The 17,383-nt window shown below is 56.6% G+C and overlaps 1 protein-coding gene across 3 annotated transcripts in view; it reads right to left on the reverse strand.

Annotated features, from left to right (window-relative positions):
- Positions 1–17,059, reverse strand: part of ELFN1 (extracellular leucine rich repeat and fibronectin type III domain containing 1) — a 66,910-nt gene extending 49,851 nt beyond the window's left edge. Inside the window, exon 1 of one of the 3 annotated variants that reach the window (XM_038539658.1) lies at positions 16,983–17,059. The gene's annotated coding sequence lies outside the window, so the exon portion shown is untranslated. Of the gene's footprint in view, positions 1–12,112; positions 12,238–12,876; positions 12,986–16,982 lie in introns of those variants that run through there. The other 2 variants (XM_038539659.1, XM_038539660.1) reach the window with 2 other exon arrangements.
- Positions 17,060–17,383: the final 324 nt, after the last annotated feature.

Below are 17,383 nucleotides of genomic sequence, written 5' to 3' on the forward strand. Positions count from 1 at the left end.
AAACAACAAGATCCAAATACAGATTATCTAAAAGTGTTATGCTTTAGGTTCAACCATATTGAAAGCAAAAGGATGGGAAAATATATGCAAACAGTAACCATGACAGAGCTGGAGTGGGAACCTTAATATCAGACAAAATAAACTTTAAGAATCATTACCAAAGCCTGGGGCACCTGGGTGGCTCAGTTGATCAAGCATCCAAATCTTGATTTCAGCTCAGGTCATGATCTCAGGGTTGTTAGATCGAGCCCTGTGTCGGGATGTATACTGGGATTGGAGTCTGCTTAAGATTCTCTCTATCTATCTCTCTCTCTCTCTGCCCTCCCTACCCTTTCTATCAAAAGAAAAGAAAAGAAAGATTACCAAAGGCAAAAAGTGACATTCATGATGATAAACAGGTCCATATCTCAGGAGGGCATAACCATTAAATGTGAATATGCCAGCAACAAAAGAGCCTCAAAATACAGTAAGCAAAAATCAACAGAATTAAAAGAAACAGGCAATTCAACAATAGTTGGAGATTTCAATACTCCATTCTCAATAACTGACAGAACTAGACAAAAATCATGTAAAGATGTAGAAGAACAACACTATCACCAACTTGACCAAACTGACATTTATAGAATAATTCCATCCAGCAGAACACATATTCCTTTCAAACACTCATGATATATTCTCTGGGGCAGACATGTGCCAGGTTATAAGATGAACCTGAATAAATTTAAAATGAATAAAATTGTAGAAAGTATAGTCTCCAATCACTATGGAATTGAAAAGAAATCAACAAAGGAAATAAATTGTGAGAAATCCCTCAAATATTTGGAAAGTAAACAACAGAATTTTAAATAATCCCCGAGTCCAAAGAAATCACAAAGGAAATAAGAAAATATCTTTAATTAAATGAAAATAAACCAGAATATATCAATCCATGAGATGCAGTTAAAAGTAAGGCTTCATTTGAAATTCATAGCTTTCAATGTATATTGGAAAAGAAGAAAAATCTCAATAACCTGAGTCCTAACCTTAAGAAATTAGAAAAGCAAACTGGACCCAAAACAAATTAAACAAATAAAATAATAAAGATCAGAGCGGAGATTGAAGGAATAAAAAACAGAAGAAAATAGACGAAATCAATGAAATCAATGAAACTAAAATTCGGTTATTTTAGAAGATCCATAAAAATGACAAACCTTTAGCTAGACTGACCAAGAAAAAAAGAAGACACAAGTTACCAAAATCAGTTATTAAAGAGGAAACATCATTACCAATCCTACAGAAATTAAAAGGAATATAAGGAAATACTATGAACAACTTGATGCCAATGAATTAGACAATTTAGATGAAGTATACATATTCCTAGAAAGATACAAATTATCAAAACTGTTGCAAGAAAATCTGAATAGATTTATGCCATATTTTAAATGAAGAATTTAAAATACCCCACAGAGAAAAGCTCAGGCCCAGATGGCTTTAGTGGTAAATTCTGTCAAATATTTAAAGAAATAATACAGAAACTTCACAAACTCTTTCAGAAAAGAAAAAGGAGAATATCTCCCATACTCATTCTATGAGATCAGTATTTTTTCCCCTGATAGCAAAACCAGTCAAAAACATCATAAGAAAATAAAAGATCAACATCCCTGAGGAACACAGGTACAAAAATCCTCCACAAACTACTAGGAAACCAAATCCAGCAACACATAAAGAGGATTATATAGGTGGCACTTATCCCAGGAATGCAAGGCTGGGTTCGGGGTTGGCATCTGAAAATCAACTAGTCGTATACCACAGTAATAGACAAAAAGACAAGAGCCACAGGATCATGTCGTAGATGCAGAATAAAACCAAACCATCTGACCAAACCCAACACCCAATCATGATAAAAATGCATAACAAACCAGGAGCCCAGGGGACCTCCTCAAACCAAAAGACCATCTATGAAAACCATGGCTAACATCATACTTGACATTAAAAGACTGAACGCTTTCCCTGTAGGGCCAGCAACAAAGCTCCTCTGCCTTTCAACCTTTCAGCATTATTCTGGAGGCTTCACTAAGTGTAGAAAGACAAAACAACAACAACAACAACAACAACAACAACAAAAACACAATGAAAGGAATCTAGTTTGAAAGGGAAGATGTAAAACTCTATTTGCAGATGACATGATCCTGTATGTAGAAAATCTAAGGAGTCCACAAAAAGTCTTCTGGAACTAGTTAATAATTAAATTTAGCAAGATCATCAGATAAAAGATCAATATACCAAACTCAATTTTATTCCTAAGTACTAGCAACAAACAATCTGAAAATGAAATTAAGAAAATTATTCCATTCACAATAGCATCAAAAGATATTTACAAATGAATTTAACAATAGAAATTTAATTAGCAAGACTTGCACCAGAAAATGAAAAATTGCTAAGAGAAAATAAAGATCTAAATTCATGGAGACATTCCATGTTCATGGATTGGAATACTTAATAGTCCCACAATGATCTATAAATTAAATACAAGTCCATCAAAATCCCAGCAGGCTTTTTTTTTTTCTAAATTTTTCTAAATTTCTAAATTGTCTAGGAAATTCACCAGCTGAGGCACCTGGATGGCACAGTCGGTTCCAAGCATCCAACTCTTGGTTACAGCTCAGGTCGTGATCTCAAGGTCTTGAGATGGAGCTCCGTGCTGGGCTCCCCACTGGGCAGTCTGCTTAAGAATTTCTCTCCCTCTGCCCCTTCCCTCCCTGCTCCCGCTCACGCATGCACCAGTGCACACATGTTCTCTCTCTCTCAAAAAAAAAAAAAAAGAGAGAGAGAGAGAGAGACATGCAAAGGGCTTAGAATAGCCAAAACAAATTTTCAAGAAAAACAAATTTGGAAGACTTACACTCACATGTTATAAATTTCAACAAGATAGTAGGGTTCAGGTATAAGAACAGACATGTCCATCAGTGGAGTAGAAGTGACAGCCCACAAACAAACCCTTACCCGTATGGTCCCCAGAAAACTTCAGGCAGAGAAGGTAAGTTCTCAAAAAAATTGTAGAAGGACAGTTAGGTCCGGACTCCAAAAACTAAACTTAGATCTTTACACACTGTGCCCAAATATTCACTTAAAAATAAAGAACTAAGCATTCACAAACGCAAGAACTAAGACTAAAACTCGTAGAAAAAAAAAATAGAGGAAAAGCTTTGTGACCTTGGATTAAGCAAAGAATTCTTAAACACCAAAAATATAGAAGAAACACAATAAAGGAAAAAAACAGACAAAACCAGACTCTACTATAAATAAAAACTTCTGTGCCCTAAAAGCCACATTTAAAATACTGAAAGATGAGCTACAGACTGGGAATAAGGTATTCGCAAGTCGTATTCCCAACAAAGGGCTTGTATCCCAAATGTATAAAGAATCCTCTCAATAATTTTGAACAGTTTTGAAACTCAATAAGACACATAAACCCATTAGGATGGGGAAAACATTTCAAGAGAAATTTTATCCGAAAAGTAATATGAATGCCTAAAGAGGGCATGAAAAAAACGTTCAACTTTATTGATCATTAGGGAGACGAGACAGGACCTGAAAGCATAGCTGGACACGCTCCACCTGAGTCTCTACAACGGCAAGACTAGGGCGAGTGTCTCAGGAGTGCCGAGCAGCCCCCCGGAGCCTCGCGTACCCCACTGTGGGAATGGAAGGTGGTCCAGCCACTTTGGAAAATCAGTTGGTGGTTTGTTAACAATTTAAATATAAACTTACCATACGACGGGGCAGTTCTAATGCAGGGATCCACCCAAGAAATAAAAACACCCATCTACAAAAGACTCTCCGTCAAAGAAAGCAGTGTTATCCATACGAGCCCCAAACTGCACCCCATCCAAATGCCCGTAATAGGTGCACAGATAAATAAAACTCGGTATATAGAAAAATGGAATCCTATTAAGCAACGAAAGCCTACAAGGTACTATCGTGCTATGGGATGCGCAAACCTGGAAAACATGCTGAGTGAAAGGAGCCACGTGCAAAAGACCACATGCTGTAGGATGCTACTGATGGGAAACGTCCAGAAAAGCTGCATCTCGACAGAGAGCCACAGATCAGTGCTGGGGGCCAGACGGGGACCTCTGGGGGGATGGGCACGCTCTCAGACTAGCTTGTCGCCATGTCGTGTGACACCATCAGTACATGGGAACCACGGAAGAGCACCCTCCGGCAGGTGCGTGCCGATGTCACAGGCAGGCACGCTGCAATGTCACGGTGTGTGAACGCTCGCTCCCTCGGAATCAAGCTGCCGAAGAAGGAAGGATACGCGTGCCAGTGCACTTTGCATGCACGCCTCATGGCCTCTGCTTGCCACTGCCTTCGTGACCACCAGAATAACATACAAGCCCCCAAGGCCATCAGCCTCTGCCACCCTGTCATTAAGATTTCACTCCAAACACGACCTATGGGTCATTTCCCTATGACCTTGGCCACAGCTCCACTCCATGGCTACCTCGCTCCCTGACTCCTGCTGACCCTGTCAGACAAAGAACCCCAGGGAAGCAGGAATAGAGATGGAGCGGCCTGGGCCCCACAAGCCCCTCCCTTGGCCCTTGGCCCCTGGACCAGGGCAGGCCCCAGTTCCTCTACATCGGAGGCCAGAGCCAGCTCCGGGTTGTCCGTGGCCAGTGAGTCATTCTCCCCCCTCACCCATCTGTAAAATGGGCAGAGGGCTGGCTTGTAGGGGTGTCTGTGATGGGCAGATCTGGGCTCTGGTGAGCCTGGACCAAGTCATCTGCTTGTGCCTTGATATGTTCATCTATGGAATGGGCACACAGCACCTCCCTCCCTGACTGTGTTAGGACCCCAGGGGTGCTGGGGCAGCCCCCCAGGATACAAGACAGCATGGCATGGGAATCCTCCCAGCCCAGGGGACTTGAGGTCCTGTGGTTCCGAGAGCTCCTCTGAGGTGGAGGTTGGGGCCAGCGGGTGGGACAGAGGCCATAGGTGCTGAGCGGTGCCAGGCGGGGAGCTGAGGAAGCCAGACAGCTGGGGCAGAGCACCTGGGGTTGGGTCCCTGCCCCTCCCAGCCTGCCCCCTCTTTTGGAAGAACACAGCTGGAGCAGCCCTAAGGCTCTGATTTTGAAGCACTGCCCATCTTCATCCTATCCACCAAGTACCCACACCCCCCATCTCCTATCCCCCAAAGGGGGTTTTCTTCCTGAATTCAGAATTTCCAGACATTTCAGAGGAGGGTGGGAGCTGGAAATGGCCTGAATTGGATCCTGCCACCCTGTGGCTGTGTGACCAGGGTGACAGGTGCCCCCGAGGATCGGGGCTTTCCCCCACCCCCACCCCATCCCCAACCCACCACCTTCTACCACGGTAAACACAAGAGGCCCTGGGGCCCTCTGTGGATGCTATGCTCCCCGCCAGGACAGCCAGGCCCCCTGCCTGTATACCTACCACCTCTCAGCCCGAGAGGCCCTCCTCCCCTTGGCATCCCAAGGACCCCACAAGGGCACGGTATGATATGTGAGCCTTGGTCCCAGGCTCTGTGCAACACCTGGCACAGTGAAGGTGAACCCACAATTGAGCCCCCACCCAAGCCGGAGAGAAGCTCCCACCCACAGGAGCCCTTCTCCCAATCCCACCAGAGAGAAGCACATCCCTGCGTGTCGGTATACACAGCGTGTCCACACCTGGGCACGTGTCCTGTGAGAGCCCTCCCGGGGCACACACAAGCAGCACATTCCACTGCACAAGTCCATATGGCAGGACGTGTCCTCAGGAACATCCAAGCATGTGCTGATACCTGCAGGGTCGTCCAGGTGTTTGGGCGTGAGGTCTACATGTCACTTTAGAGTGCCTGGGCACACCTGTGCCCGAGTGAAAGACGGGAGCATGCAAGGCGCATGCACACAAGCGTGTGCACAGGGGCGTGTGGGAGAGGCCGCATGGGTGTGTCCCAGCGCGAGGCTGTGTGTGAATGTGACCCTGTGGCAGTGAGTGTCTGTGTGTGCATTTGTGCCTGTTGGAGCGTGGGTGTCTTTGCGATCCAGGCACAGCTGCCCGCTTCAGCCCTGACTCGTGTGGATTAAGGCCGGTGGCAACACTGGGTTTCTGGTGAGTTGTTTTTCTAAAAAGCTGTCTCTGGCGAATCACATTCTTTCAGTCCTAGCATGTTCTTGCTCTGTGGGGACAGCATAATGAGGACACCAAAATAAGCCTGCGTCTGTCAGACGGCAGACGCCTCCGAGGCCTGTGTCTGGCCTGCCCTCCTCGCCCAGGCCCAGGGGCACGGGCAGTCCAAGGGGGTGGGGGTCTTTGGGAGCCCCAGGAGCCCCACATGCACCCTTCATGTTATACCCTCAGTCTGCTCTACTGAATTTGCAGAAAAAAACAAAAAAAGCAGACAACAAATTCATTTCACAGAATCTCAGCCGTCAGACTGGGGACTCAGATGGGAAGGTGCCCTTCGTTGGGCCACGGCCCCTGCATACTCCTGTCTCCAGGAGGGGGAGGGGGAGAGGGAAGCTCTCCCAGGAGGGTGTGGATGCACAAACGTGTATGAGTGCGTGCACACGTGCACACAGAGCGCACGCCCCAACACACACACACACACACACACACACACACACACCATCACTCGCAAACTCAGATCTGAGGAGCGCGTCTCCAAAAGGAAGCTCGCCCTGGCTGCCAAGAAGATTCCCGGGGCACCACCTCCACCCGGCACCACATACTGATCTGGACTTCATACTCATCCATGTCGGGGAGGGGGGGGTTCATCTCCCCCAGAAAGACATCTCTGAAATGCTAATGGATGTCAAAGGGGCCACAGGAGTTGCTTTATACGATCCTGTTCTCTGCACAACGCGTGCCTCATTTCATAACGGATATAAATGGGAGAACAACAGTTCGCTTTACAGAATATTTTTCTCTATAGGAACTCAGCTCTGATTTTTTAGGCAATGTCAAAACAGAAGCATCCTGCCCCTGTGTTGCTCCACCGCCAGCATCATCAGCCTGATTTGGGCTACCCCAGCTCCCCCAGATATCGGCAGAGGCTCCCAGCTGCGTGGCTCATTCCCACTCATAGCCCTAAGAGTCCTGCCTTTGCCCCCAGACAGAGGGATCCTTTACACATACAAGCCATCCTCGTGGCTTACTGCTCAGACTCCCCAGAAAGCTCCCCAAGGCAAAAAGAATGAGACCCAGCTCTTCCCAAGACCTCTGCCACCCTTCCAGACTGGGCACCGTGACCTGTCCTACTGGCCTCTTGCTCCTGGTGGTCGGCCACACTTCCTCCAACGCACCAGGCTCACTGATACCCAGGGCTTTGGCATTTGCTGGCATTTCCCCAGCACCCTCCATCCCACCTCTGCATGGCAGTGGAGAGAGGGACACAAGGGCCAAGTGGGGCATCCCGAGGGAAGCCAGGATTGCAGAGCTGAGCCTCACTCGACAAAATGGAAGCCCTGGTGACACCACGAGCAGCAGCTCTGTCTTCTACAGAACTTGTGTCCATTCAGACTCAACCACAGCAGGCCACCTACCCTAGTCTTCCCTCCCACTACAGAGAGACATGAGACTCAGGGAGGGAAAGAAATACACCCATAACCCAGGCCTCCTGACCAGGGCCCATGGCACCCCAGCCCCCAACTCCATGCCCAGCCACCACATCCGAGGACACAGTTGTGCTTTAGGCTTCATTGGACAGATGAAAGCACCAAGGCTTAGCCACCCGCTGATCTGCAGCCAGACCCTTCCAGAAGCTTCCATAGGGCTATAAGAGGCAGGGATACCCCCTCACACACACAGGAGGGATAAACAGAAACCCAGAGCAGGCTCAGGAGACATATCCAGGGGGTCCACGGCCCTTCAGGCTTCCAGGTCGGTTGTGGAGGAATGGGATGGTAGACGTGGCCTTCAGGGAGGAGCAGAGAGCTGGGTGTCCAGGGTGCTGGGCCAACACCTGCCCAGTCGCTCCTTGGGGCTCTGTCTTCACAGCACAAGACAGGTATAGCATGGCCTGCCTGCTGCCCCCAGGCCGTGGAGCACAGCCTTCTCCCCACAGCGCAGACCGTGTGCCGTCAGGGTCCCAGGAACCCCCCGCCTAGACGAGGCTCTACCCCCAGAGCCACTGAGCTGTCCTCAGGCTTGAGCGTGGAGCACCACGTGGCCCTTTCTATCTTGGTGTTTTCTAAACCAAAGGGAGCTAATGACAAAGAGGTGCCTCAGTTGGATCCTGTTGGAAATAAAGCCAGAATCTGTCGGTAAGCAGGAGGGAGCCTCTGGGCTGCCACTAGTCTTCTAGGGCTCCCGCCTCCCGGGAGGGCTCCCACAGGACCTGGCTGGCCTCCTTGCACGTGCCTGGGGCCGGCCTGGGCCTCCTGTCACACTGTGCCCAACTGCAGTGCCATGGATAGCTCTCAAGGCCCAGGGCTTCCCAAATGCCATTTTACAGAAGAAGCCACCGGAGGGACAGACAGCAGAGAGGTTAGCATCTGGGGGGATCCTAAGGGGGGTGGGTATGCGGCCCACAGGCCAGTCTACTGTGTATAGAGCTGTGGGCAGGGCCTCGGTGGCCCCGTCTGTGAGGCAGGCAAGCTGTGGAAAGACCCTCTGCTCTCCCCAAGGTGGAGCAGGAGGCATGGTGCAGGCGATGCTGACGCCGGCCTGCTGCTCTGTCTGGCCCTCGGTCTCCCCATCTGTTAAACAGAAGGGTTCAGAGCACTGTGGAATGCCACGGGTCCACTCTGATGGCCGGTCCCAGGCTCTGCCCCTCACCTCCTTCACCCTTCACATGGGTGCTCAGAGTGGTCTCTCTCTACTGCTCAGCCTTGTTTGGGGATGCGGAGGCATTACGGATGGGGAGCCCATCCCCAGAGCCAGTGGAGGGAGGGGCCTCGAGCGGGTTTGCAGGGTCTCTGCCCAGTGGGTGAGGCCCAGCTCCCAGCACCACTCACCGCTCCCCGGGAGGCCTCTGAGCCTAGACACCTGCCCTGTCCTTCTGGGTCATCCAAATGCTGCCCGCCCTCTAGGGGCTGCCACAACCCATCCTGGGGAGCCCCCAAGCCTGGGGCAGAGCAGTCCCCCCCACCTCCCAGGAGGAGCTGGCCACCAGCTTATGGAGGAGGGAAACCCTGAGGAACTAAGGCTCATTGTCGGACAGGAAGGGAGGCGTCCGGAGGGGACTGAGTCAGACATAGCACCACGCGAACAGCCCCAGGGGCAGCGGGGTGGAGTGGGGGCTGCCCATGAAAGGCCTTCCTGTGGCCTTGGCCCCAGTGCTCAGATGCTGGGCCAGCCTCTGTGACTCAGTCTCCCCACTGCTTCTTGTCCCCCAGAGCAGGGAGCCAAGCTGTGCTCATTTTTGACCCTGAAAAAGCTGTCAACCCTACTAGGCCCCTGCTGCCCTGGGCCTCAGTTCTTGCTTTGTCTCCAAGCCTGAGGCCAGCCTGGAGGAAGCGAGCACCGGGTCCTGGCTCCCTCCCAGGAGGATTCTAGTCATGCTCCACCATCACCTTGTTGCTGTGTGACCTTGAGCTGATGCTAGACCCTTCTGGAAGATGGGCCTGTATGTATATATCTGTATGGTCCCATTTATTATCTGTGTCCCCCCACCCCAGACTCCAATTCCGCCAATGCCACAGCCTTGTCACGGTCTTGTCTCAAGGCTCCAGGTAGAGCACACAGTAGGTCCTCAATATGTTTGCCGAATAAACCTTCAGGGACTCTTCCAGCTTGAATGGACAGGAGTCTTGGTTCCTGCCCCCATAAGGCCACTGGGTCCCAGGATGGTCCCTCTTACCAGCCCCCTCCCCCAGGAGAGCTTGGCAAAGCCAGGTCTCAGCCAGCCAGACCTGGACCGGTGGGGTGGAGGGTGAGGGACAGGCAGGACAGCTGAGTGTCCATAGCTCCACCCCACTTCCTGCTCCCCTCCAGGGCCACAGACTGGCATGGGGTGCACAGGGGTGGGGGGTGCGCAGGGATTAGGTGTCCCTAGCAGTGGAGGCTGTGCCTGCCTGCCTGCCTGCCTGGTAAGCCTGGAACCACCACACAGGTACAGAAGCCCTGTAACCCCCCTCCACCCCCACTCACTGTGTGACCTCAGACTACAGCCCACCCTCAATCTCCCCAGATATACAGCAGGTGCTGGGATGGATAACAGCCAAAGCCCTTCCCCATCAGGGCCTCCAGTCCCCTGCACGGGCGGCACCCAAGGCCAGTCAACACCCGAGCCTCTGCTGGAAGAAATAGGAACCCACGACAAACAGAAAGGGAAGGGCGCTGTGGGGGGCATGCGGGGACCGCAGAAATGACAAATGTATCCAATGTCCGTGGCAACGCCACCAGCCGCTCCAGGTTCACGCCCGGAAATTTATGGTCCCATCACCTGGCCCTGGAGATCTATCTCCTGCCTGTCACTCACGAGCATTTTTCATCCTGCATCTGCCCTCCATATGTATTATCCGCCACCCACCCGGGGAATCTACAGGGTCTGCCTGTTTCCTGCAAAGATAGACAAACACCCCACATCCATGCACCTCTGCTCATAAATTTCTCTGCTGCTACGGCATCCTCGGGAATAGGGTCCTCCGCTACCCGGCATTGGGCCCCTAAGGGGGAAGCGATGGCCCAGGGAGATCTGAGGAGGAAGGCTTTCTCAGTGTTTAGAAAATCCCTCTGAAATCTAGAAAGGTGTGTGCATGTGTGCACACATGTGTGTGCCACAGACACACAGATACGGGACCCAGGCAGATGCTCCCATTTTACTCCATTGATCTGAGTCACTGCCACAATTTTGGCCTCACTCATGTTTCTCCCCTGAAGCAGGTGATGCTGACGAGGAGACATATAGGGTCTGAAGATTCAAATCCCAGAAGACTCTAGGAATCCAGAGAAGGGCTGCTAGGTCCAAGCTCTCGCCCTAGGCTCTTCTGGGGACCCTGACCACCTGTTTCTTGAGGGGGAAGGGGTAGGGAGGGATGTGAGGGAGCAGCAGCCTCTCCCCAGACCAGGTGTGGGGCACCTGTTTCCAAAGGCATTTCGCAGAATTTCTGAGTTTCCCAGAGAGAGTTCTGTGGGGGGTAATGAGGAAAGAGACACTGATCTTCCTCCCTTCCTCTGGTCACAGGTACAGGCACCCACCACATTCCCTACCCCCACCCCCACCCCTGTTGGTCAGGCCTCAGGATGAGGTGCCTATCCTGGCTTTTCCCAGGGTCAGGAACTGCTTGCTCTCGGCAATTCAATTCGACAAGGGCAACAGGCCTATTACCACTCCAGGAGGGCTGCACAGCTGTTCCTAGGAGAGGGTCCAGCTGATGCGGGGAGGGCATGGCTCCCAACCTTTCTGATTTGGAAGTCGTCTGCCCACTGGAAGGTGTTCAGACAGACAGACACACACACACACACACACACACACACACACACACACACGTGCCCAGGAATCTGAGGGACCAAAGTCCTAACTGGGACCTTGGCCTGTTTCCAAACCCCTCAACCCAGAGTAAAGGTGGGCATTCCCGTCTGACAAGCCCCCATCATCCGGAGTCTGTCCTTCTAGCTCTGGGTATATCTCCTCTTCTGACAAAGTGGGACACAAACCTGGCCTGTGGCTATGATTCTGTCCCCCCAAAACTAAAAGTTAAAAGCTGAAAACTGTAAGGCCCCAGGGCAGAGGAGGTCAGGGGGCTGATTAGGCTTAAAACAACATAGCCCCATTTCGTCATTCCCTCTTGGGGCTGGGCAGAGGCTGAGGGTCTCCTTGTGGAGAGGTTTGCCTGTTATAACTCCCTGAGCTCTGCACACTCCAAAAGCTCCTGTTCCCAAGGCTCATGGGATCTGAGACCCGGGGAATGCTTTCTGCACGGCCCCGAGCCCCAAAAAGCAAATAAAAGGCAGTTACAGCTGCATCCAAGCAAGGGCTCCATGAGCTGCCCAAAGAGAAGCAGCTCACACCCGAGGTTTTGCTGGGGTGCAAACCTGGCTTGGTCTCCTAAACTCACAGGAAAGGCCTCGAGGAGCCCTCCCAGGGCTAAGCCTTCCCGGTGGTGTTTCCCCCATAAAGTAGACATTATTGTCACGCCCCCATTTTACAGATGTGAAAAGTGAGGCTCAGGGAGGTTACCTGCCCCAAGGTCACGCAGCTGATGCTTGGAAGAGTCTGATTTTGATGCCAGAGGCTGTCGGTCTGCGTCGGAGGGGGGAACACCTGCAGGGGACCCCACCCTGGCTGCAAGCAAATGGTGAGAATTTTAAAGGATGGAAAGCGGGCTCCTGTCTTTTGAGGCAGATCGGGGCAAGGAGGCTCAGCAGCACTCCCCAAAAAGCCGTGAGGAGGAGAGCGGTCCAAGATCGGGGGAGGGGTTGAGATAGCCACCAAGTTCCGAGCAAAGGCCCCCACCCCCACGCCAGGGCTTCAACTCCCCGCCAGCTACCGCGGAATGCGGCCCCTCCCCCGAGTGTCGCCGGAGCGTCCCGGTACGAGTGGGGATGCGCGACGCCGGGAGGGCAGACGGGGCGGGGGCCGTGCCGCGGACACCGCCGGGGGTCGCCGACCCAAGGCCGCGGAGAGTCGGCCGCAGCTCCGGGACGCACGACCTGGCGCAGGGGGCTGCCGAGGGGACAGACGACTGGGGAAGGAGCAGGGCCACGCGAGCGAGCGGTGCTGCGACGGGCAGCAGCGACCCGGGGGCTGCAGGACCCCGGCCCGGACCCCTGCTCCGCCCGCTGAGCCGCGCGCCGGCGCCAAGTTCCTCCAACTTTGCCCGCCGCGCCCCGGGGCGCACGGGGCCGGGGGCGCAGGGGGAGCGCGCGAGGCCCCCCGGGTCCCGCGTCCCCAGGCTGGGCGCCAGCCGCGCTCGGCCTCGGGCTCCCGGGCGCCGCGCTTACCTGCCGCCGAGCCGCGCTCCCGGGCTGCGCCCGCCGCCGCCGCCGCCGCGGTCCTCCTGGCTCTAACTTCGCTCGGGGGATTGAGATGCCTCCCCAGCTTCGCCCATCGATCCGCGCGCCGCCCCGCCCCGCGCCTCCCCCCGCCCCGCCCGCGCCCGCCCGCCCGCTCCCCGCGCGAGTCCGGCTCCGAGCCCGCGCCCGCCGCGCTCCTCTCCCTCCCTCCCGGCCGCGGGGCGGGGGGGAGAAGGGGTGCGGGGGAAGGGGGCAGGGCGGGGGGGGGCTAGAGAGCGCAGGAGGGCTAGTGTCCTGGCCGTCGGCTCCAGCCTTTCCTCCCGCATCCAAGGGGGGGGGGCGGGGGGGTGCGCTCCGGGAGGGGGAGCGCGAGCCGGCTAGGCGGGCCTGAGCCACGCACGACCCCCACCACCTGAGGCCAAGCCAGGGCGTTCTGGGCCCTGGGTGGGCCCGTCGGTCCGGCCCTCGTCGGAGAGGACGACCCGGGGGCAAGGACCGAACGAGGGGGGACAGAGGACAGGTAGGGCCGCCCCTCTCTCCCCAGCCCTGGCTCCCCTTCCTTCCGTCACTCACCCCCACCTCTGGGATGACATCGGGGGTTCTCGCACACTCTTCCCGTTTAGTTGGACCCTCACAACCTGCGTGTGGAAGCCCCTCTTCCCGCATATTACAGGAGAGGAAACTGAGTCAGGAGAGGCCCTGACGTTCGCCCCACACTGCACAGCCCATCCAAACCAGAGGCCGAGGGGCAGCCTCGACCCCCAGGACGGAGCCTCCCGACCCCTCCGGAGTCTTCTCTCCAGCCAGCAGGCCTGGGCATGCCCCTCGGCCAGCCAGGCTCCCAGCTCCGGCCGCTCACTCGGTTCCCTGCCGCTGCCCACACCCCCTCCCGGCTTCCTGTCCCCCGCCCGCCTAAGATTCCCGGCCTCAGTACCCCCGGCACGCTCTCCGCTCCCCGCCAGCAGCTGGGCAATTCACCGAGCATACAAAAGAGTTGACTCAATTCAAAGGCAGCAAATCAAGATAAATCCTATAGTGTGTGGGGACCGGAGAGGGAATGTGAATGAACGTCCACAGCACAAGTCCTATATGGACTGGCAAGCACCCCCCACCCCAGCCCTGCCTGGGCACAGAAGGCTGACCAGGAAGGGGGGAGTGGGTTCAGAGCTGCCCTCCCCCTGCCAGGCCAGAATTTAAGGATTTGGTGCTTTGTGGCACCTCCTGCCTGCCTGCCCTAGCTCCGTTGAGGGTGGATGCAGAGCCCTAAAGGGGGTACTAGGACAAGAGCCAGTGTGCCCCCATGGCTATTTCAAGAGCTTGGGTGGGGGGGCAGTATGGCCCAGACACATATGGCTCCAGAGTCAGGGCTGAGGCTCGGCAAGGAGGCTGTTGGGCCATTTAGGGCATCTGAGCTGTATGTAGCCTTTCTCCTTGGGCTGCCCCCTACCCACACCCCTGTCTCAGCAGGTGCAGCCCAAGGGCAGGCCCCTGTGTACTACCAAATAGGTACTGCAAGCCTCACATATGCCAGGCCTGGGCACAGGGGACAGAGAGGCTGGTGTCAAGTCTCCCCATTCCTCCCTGCTGTTCACGAGGCCTTCCAGCTGCAGCTTGGAAAGGGGGCAAAACCGGTCACTCTTAGTAGGTCCCAGAAAGCAATCTTCCAGCCTCTGGCCTCATTCTGCACTGAAACCGCACAGCAGTGATGGGAGACCCCTGGGAAGCCCTTCCCAGCCCTTCCTCCCCTGCTAGTGGGGACCCACCCCCTTCCTCTCTGACTGGTTCCCCCAGACCCATGCTGGCCAAGGAGTTCCAGCTCTGGAAGGATCGGGTAGGTTAGGCTTTTGATGCACATCTCCAGTGTGCCGGGGACTGTGCCAGGTGCCTGCCCAGAGTTACATCACAACCTTCTCAATACCCCCGTGTAGCCAGGACTATGAGCCCATTTCTGCAGTGTGCAAGCAGAGGCCAGAGGCCTCAGCACGCCTTGATCCACACTGGACCCACACTGGCCGACCCTGAGGCAAGCATGTGTCTGCCCAGGGTCGGGGCTCCGCTGAGGGACTCAGAGGTCAATGGGGGGGGGGGGTGCGGAGCAGGGTAGAGGTCCTCGCGGGAAGGTCCCCAGCAATCCGAGGATCCACGGGGCAGGCGGGCAGAGAGTGAAGCCCACAGTTAGGGGCACAGAAGATTGGGGGCGGGGCCCAACAGCCAACGTCAGGGTCCTCGCCACTGCGCCCCCCACCCCCAGAAGAGCTGCGCCGACCCTCAGGCTGCGACCTCCTCCCCTGAGTCTCGGCTGGGTCGCCCCTCCCCCGTGGCCGCGCCGATCGGCGGTCTGCGTGTAAGTCATTAAATCTGTTACAGAGACGCCGGCGCCGCCGCGAGGACATCTGTCAGGGACCCAGGACTGCGATCCACGCCCCCTACCCCACCCCCAGACCTGGATGGGGGAAAGGATGCGACACCTCGCTCACCAAAGCTCTGAGACTGCTGAGCACGGCGCGCGCGGGCCCTGGAAGGCGTTGGGGTCCCCGAATTAACGGAGGGGGCGGGGCCGGCGGCCAGCCCTGGGGGACAGAGGACCCCCAAGCTGCTCGGGAGCCGAGCGTTGCAGATGGGCAGATGGGAAGCAGCGTTCCCTATTCCCCGCCCCCCAAGTCCACTCCAGCTCAGATCTGAGTGTTGGGATGGGGTGGGGGGCGGAAGTGGAATCCTCCTGGGCCTTCGGGGTGTGCGAAGGCGCCGCTAGAAGGGAGGCTACTAGGACATCACCTTCTCCCTGCACATGCAGTTGCAGCTACACCCCAAAATCCTTTCCGGAGCTTCCGGAGTCCCTTCTGCCCTCCACGCCTCCCCGAGGCTGCCCGTTGTGACCACCCCACTCCCCACTGCCCCCGAGATGGGGCAGTGACAGGCCTGCGGGGGAGGGGGGGTGGAGGCACGAAGGTATAGTGCGTCGCTGTGTAGGTTGGGAGAAAGGCGCTGAGGGGAGGAAATCCCCGCTCATCCCTGGCAGTCTGGCCCCAGGAACCCCACACCCATCCAGCCCAGGAGGACTCTGTTGGGGACTGTGCTCCAATCTGGCCCAGGTCCCCGACTGACGGGGCGGCCACAGGCAACACTGTGCAGTTGAGGAAGAGAAAAAGTTGGGGGGGGGCGACGCCCCCAGGCCGGGATGGAAAGACTGGGAGAGTGGGGAGGGGGGGTTGGAGGGAAGAGCGGCAGGATAGGAACGATGAGAGCCAGGAAGGGAGCCAGTGCTGGGCCTGGGGTCCCGCCCCATCCCGCAGCCAAGCCCAGCTTCGCAGCTTCTCGGGCCTGGAAAGGTTCGGGTCACGGGCGCCTATTAATAGCCAGGAACCGGGTCCTTCCCGCGGGCTCAGGAGCTGCGGGCAGAGCCCCGCGAAGGGAGTAGGGGGGTGTCCTACAAGACCCCCTCCAAGGGCTCCGGGGGCGCGGGGCGCAGCGCTGCTTCCCCATCCTGGCTGCCCGAAAGCGAGATGCCTCTAGTCCACTCCATGCCCGCCCTGCTAAGAGATGGGGTTCCAGGTTGGGGGGCAGTCCCGGGGCCAACTCCCGGCGCCGCGGCTACCACCATGCCCTCGCAGGCAAGACCACCGCGTCTCCCCTCCCTGTCCAGCCACCCTCCGCTCTCACGGCGCTCAGGAAAGTTTCGGGGTCCCCGAGGCGCCTCCTTGCCCGAGGGGTCCGGAGTGCCGGGCCTTCGGGCCGCGGCGTCGGGGAGGGAAGTTTGTCCGGCCGGCGCTCGGCGACCGCTAACTTCGGGTGCGCCCGCCTCGGAACCCGGGGCGTGTGCGGGGGATTCCCCGAAACCGCGGACCCAACGCGCCGCAAGCGAAGCCACGCGGGCGGGGGGACTCGGCCCCGCGCGGACGCCCAGGACAGGGCGCGGGGGCTGGGGCGGCTCGGGCCGCAAGCGCCAGCGGGGACCCCGCGCCCGCCCCCACCGCCGCCCCAGAGCATCTTCCCCGCCTCCCCCAGGGGCGGGGACCCGCCAGCCCCCTGCTGCGGCACAGCGGCCCCCCGCCCTGCAGCCCCGGCGGCCCCCTCCCCCGCCGTCCCCCTCCTACCTGGGCCCGGTGAGGGCCGGGGGCTGGCGCCACCGTCACCCGCGGGCGGAGCGCGCGCGCCCAGATCCCCGGAGCGGCGGCGGCGGCGGCGGCGGCTTCCCCTCCTTCCTCCTCCTCTTCCTCCGCCGGGCTCGCTGGCTCCAGACAGATCTCCTCCCCCTCGCGCCCTGCCCTCCCCTCCCGGAGCCCGCCGGGCTGGGCTCGGCCTGCGACCGGGAGCGGAGCGGAGCCGACGGGAGCCGGGCTGCGGCGCTCACTGCGTCAAGCGCGGGGCGAGCGCGGGGCGGCGGCGGGGACCGCGCGCTGCGAGCCCGGGGCCGGCGGGGCAGCGGCGGCTCGGGCTGGGGCTGGGGCTGGGGCTCCGGCTCGGGCTGGGGCTCGGGCTCCGGCTCCGGCTCCCG

This window comes from Canis lupus, chromosome 6, assembly GCF_011100685.1.
Source record: "Canis lupus familiaris isolate Mischka breed German Shepherd chromosome 6, alternate assembly UU_Cfam_GSD_1.0, whole genome shotgun sequence".
Taxonomy (NCBI): Eukaryota; Metazoa; Chordata; class Mammalia; order Carnivora; family Canidae; genus Canis; species Canis lupus.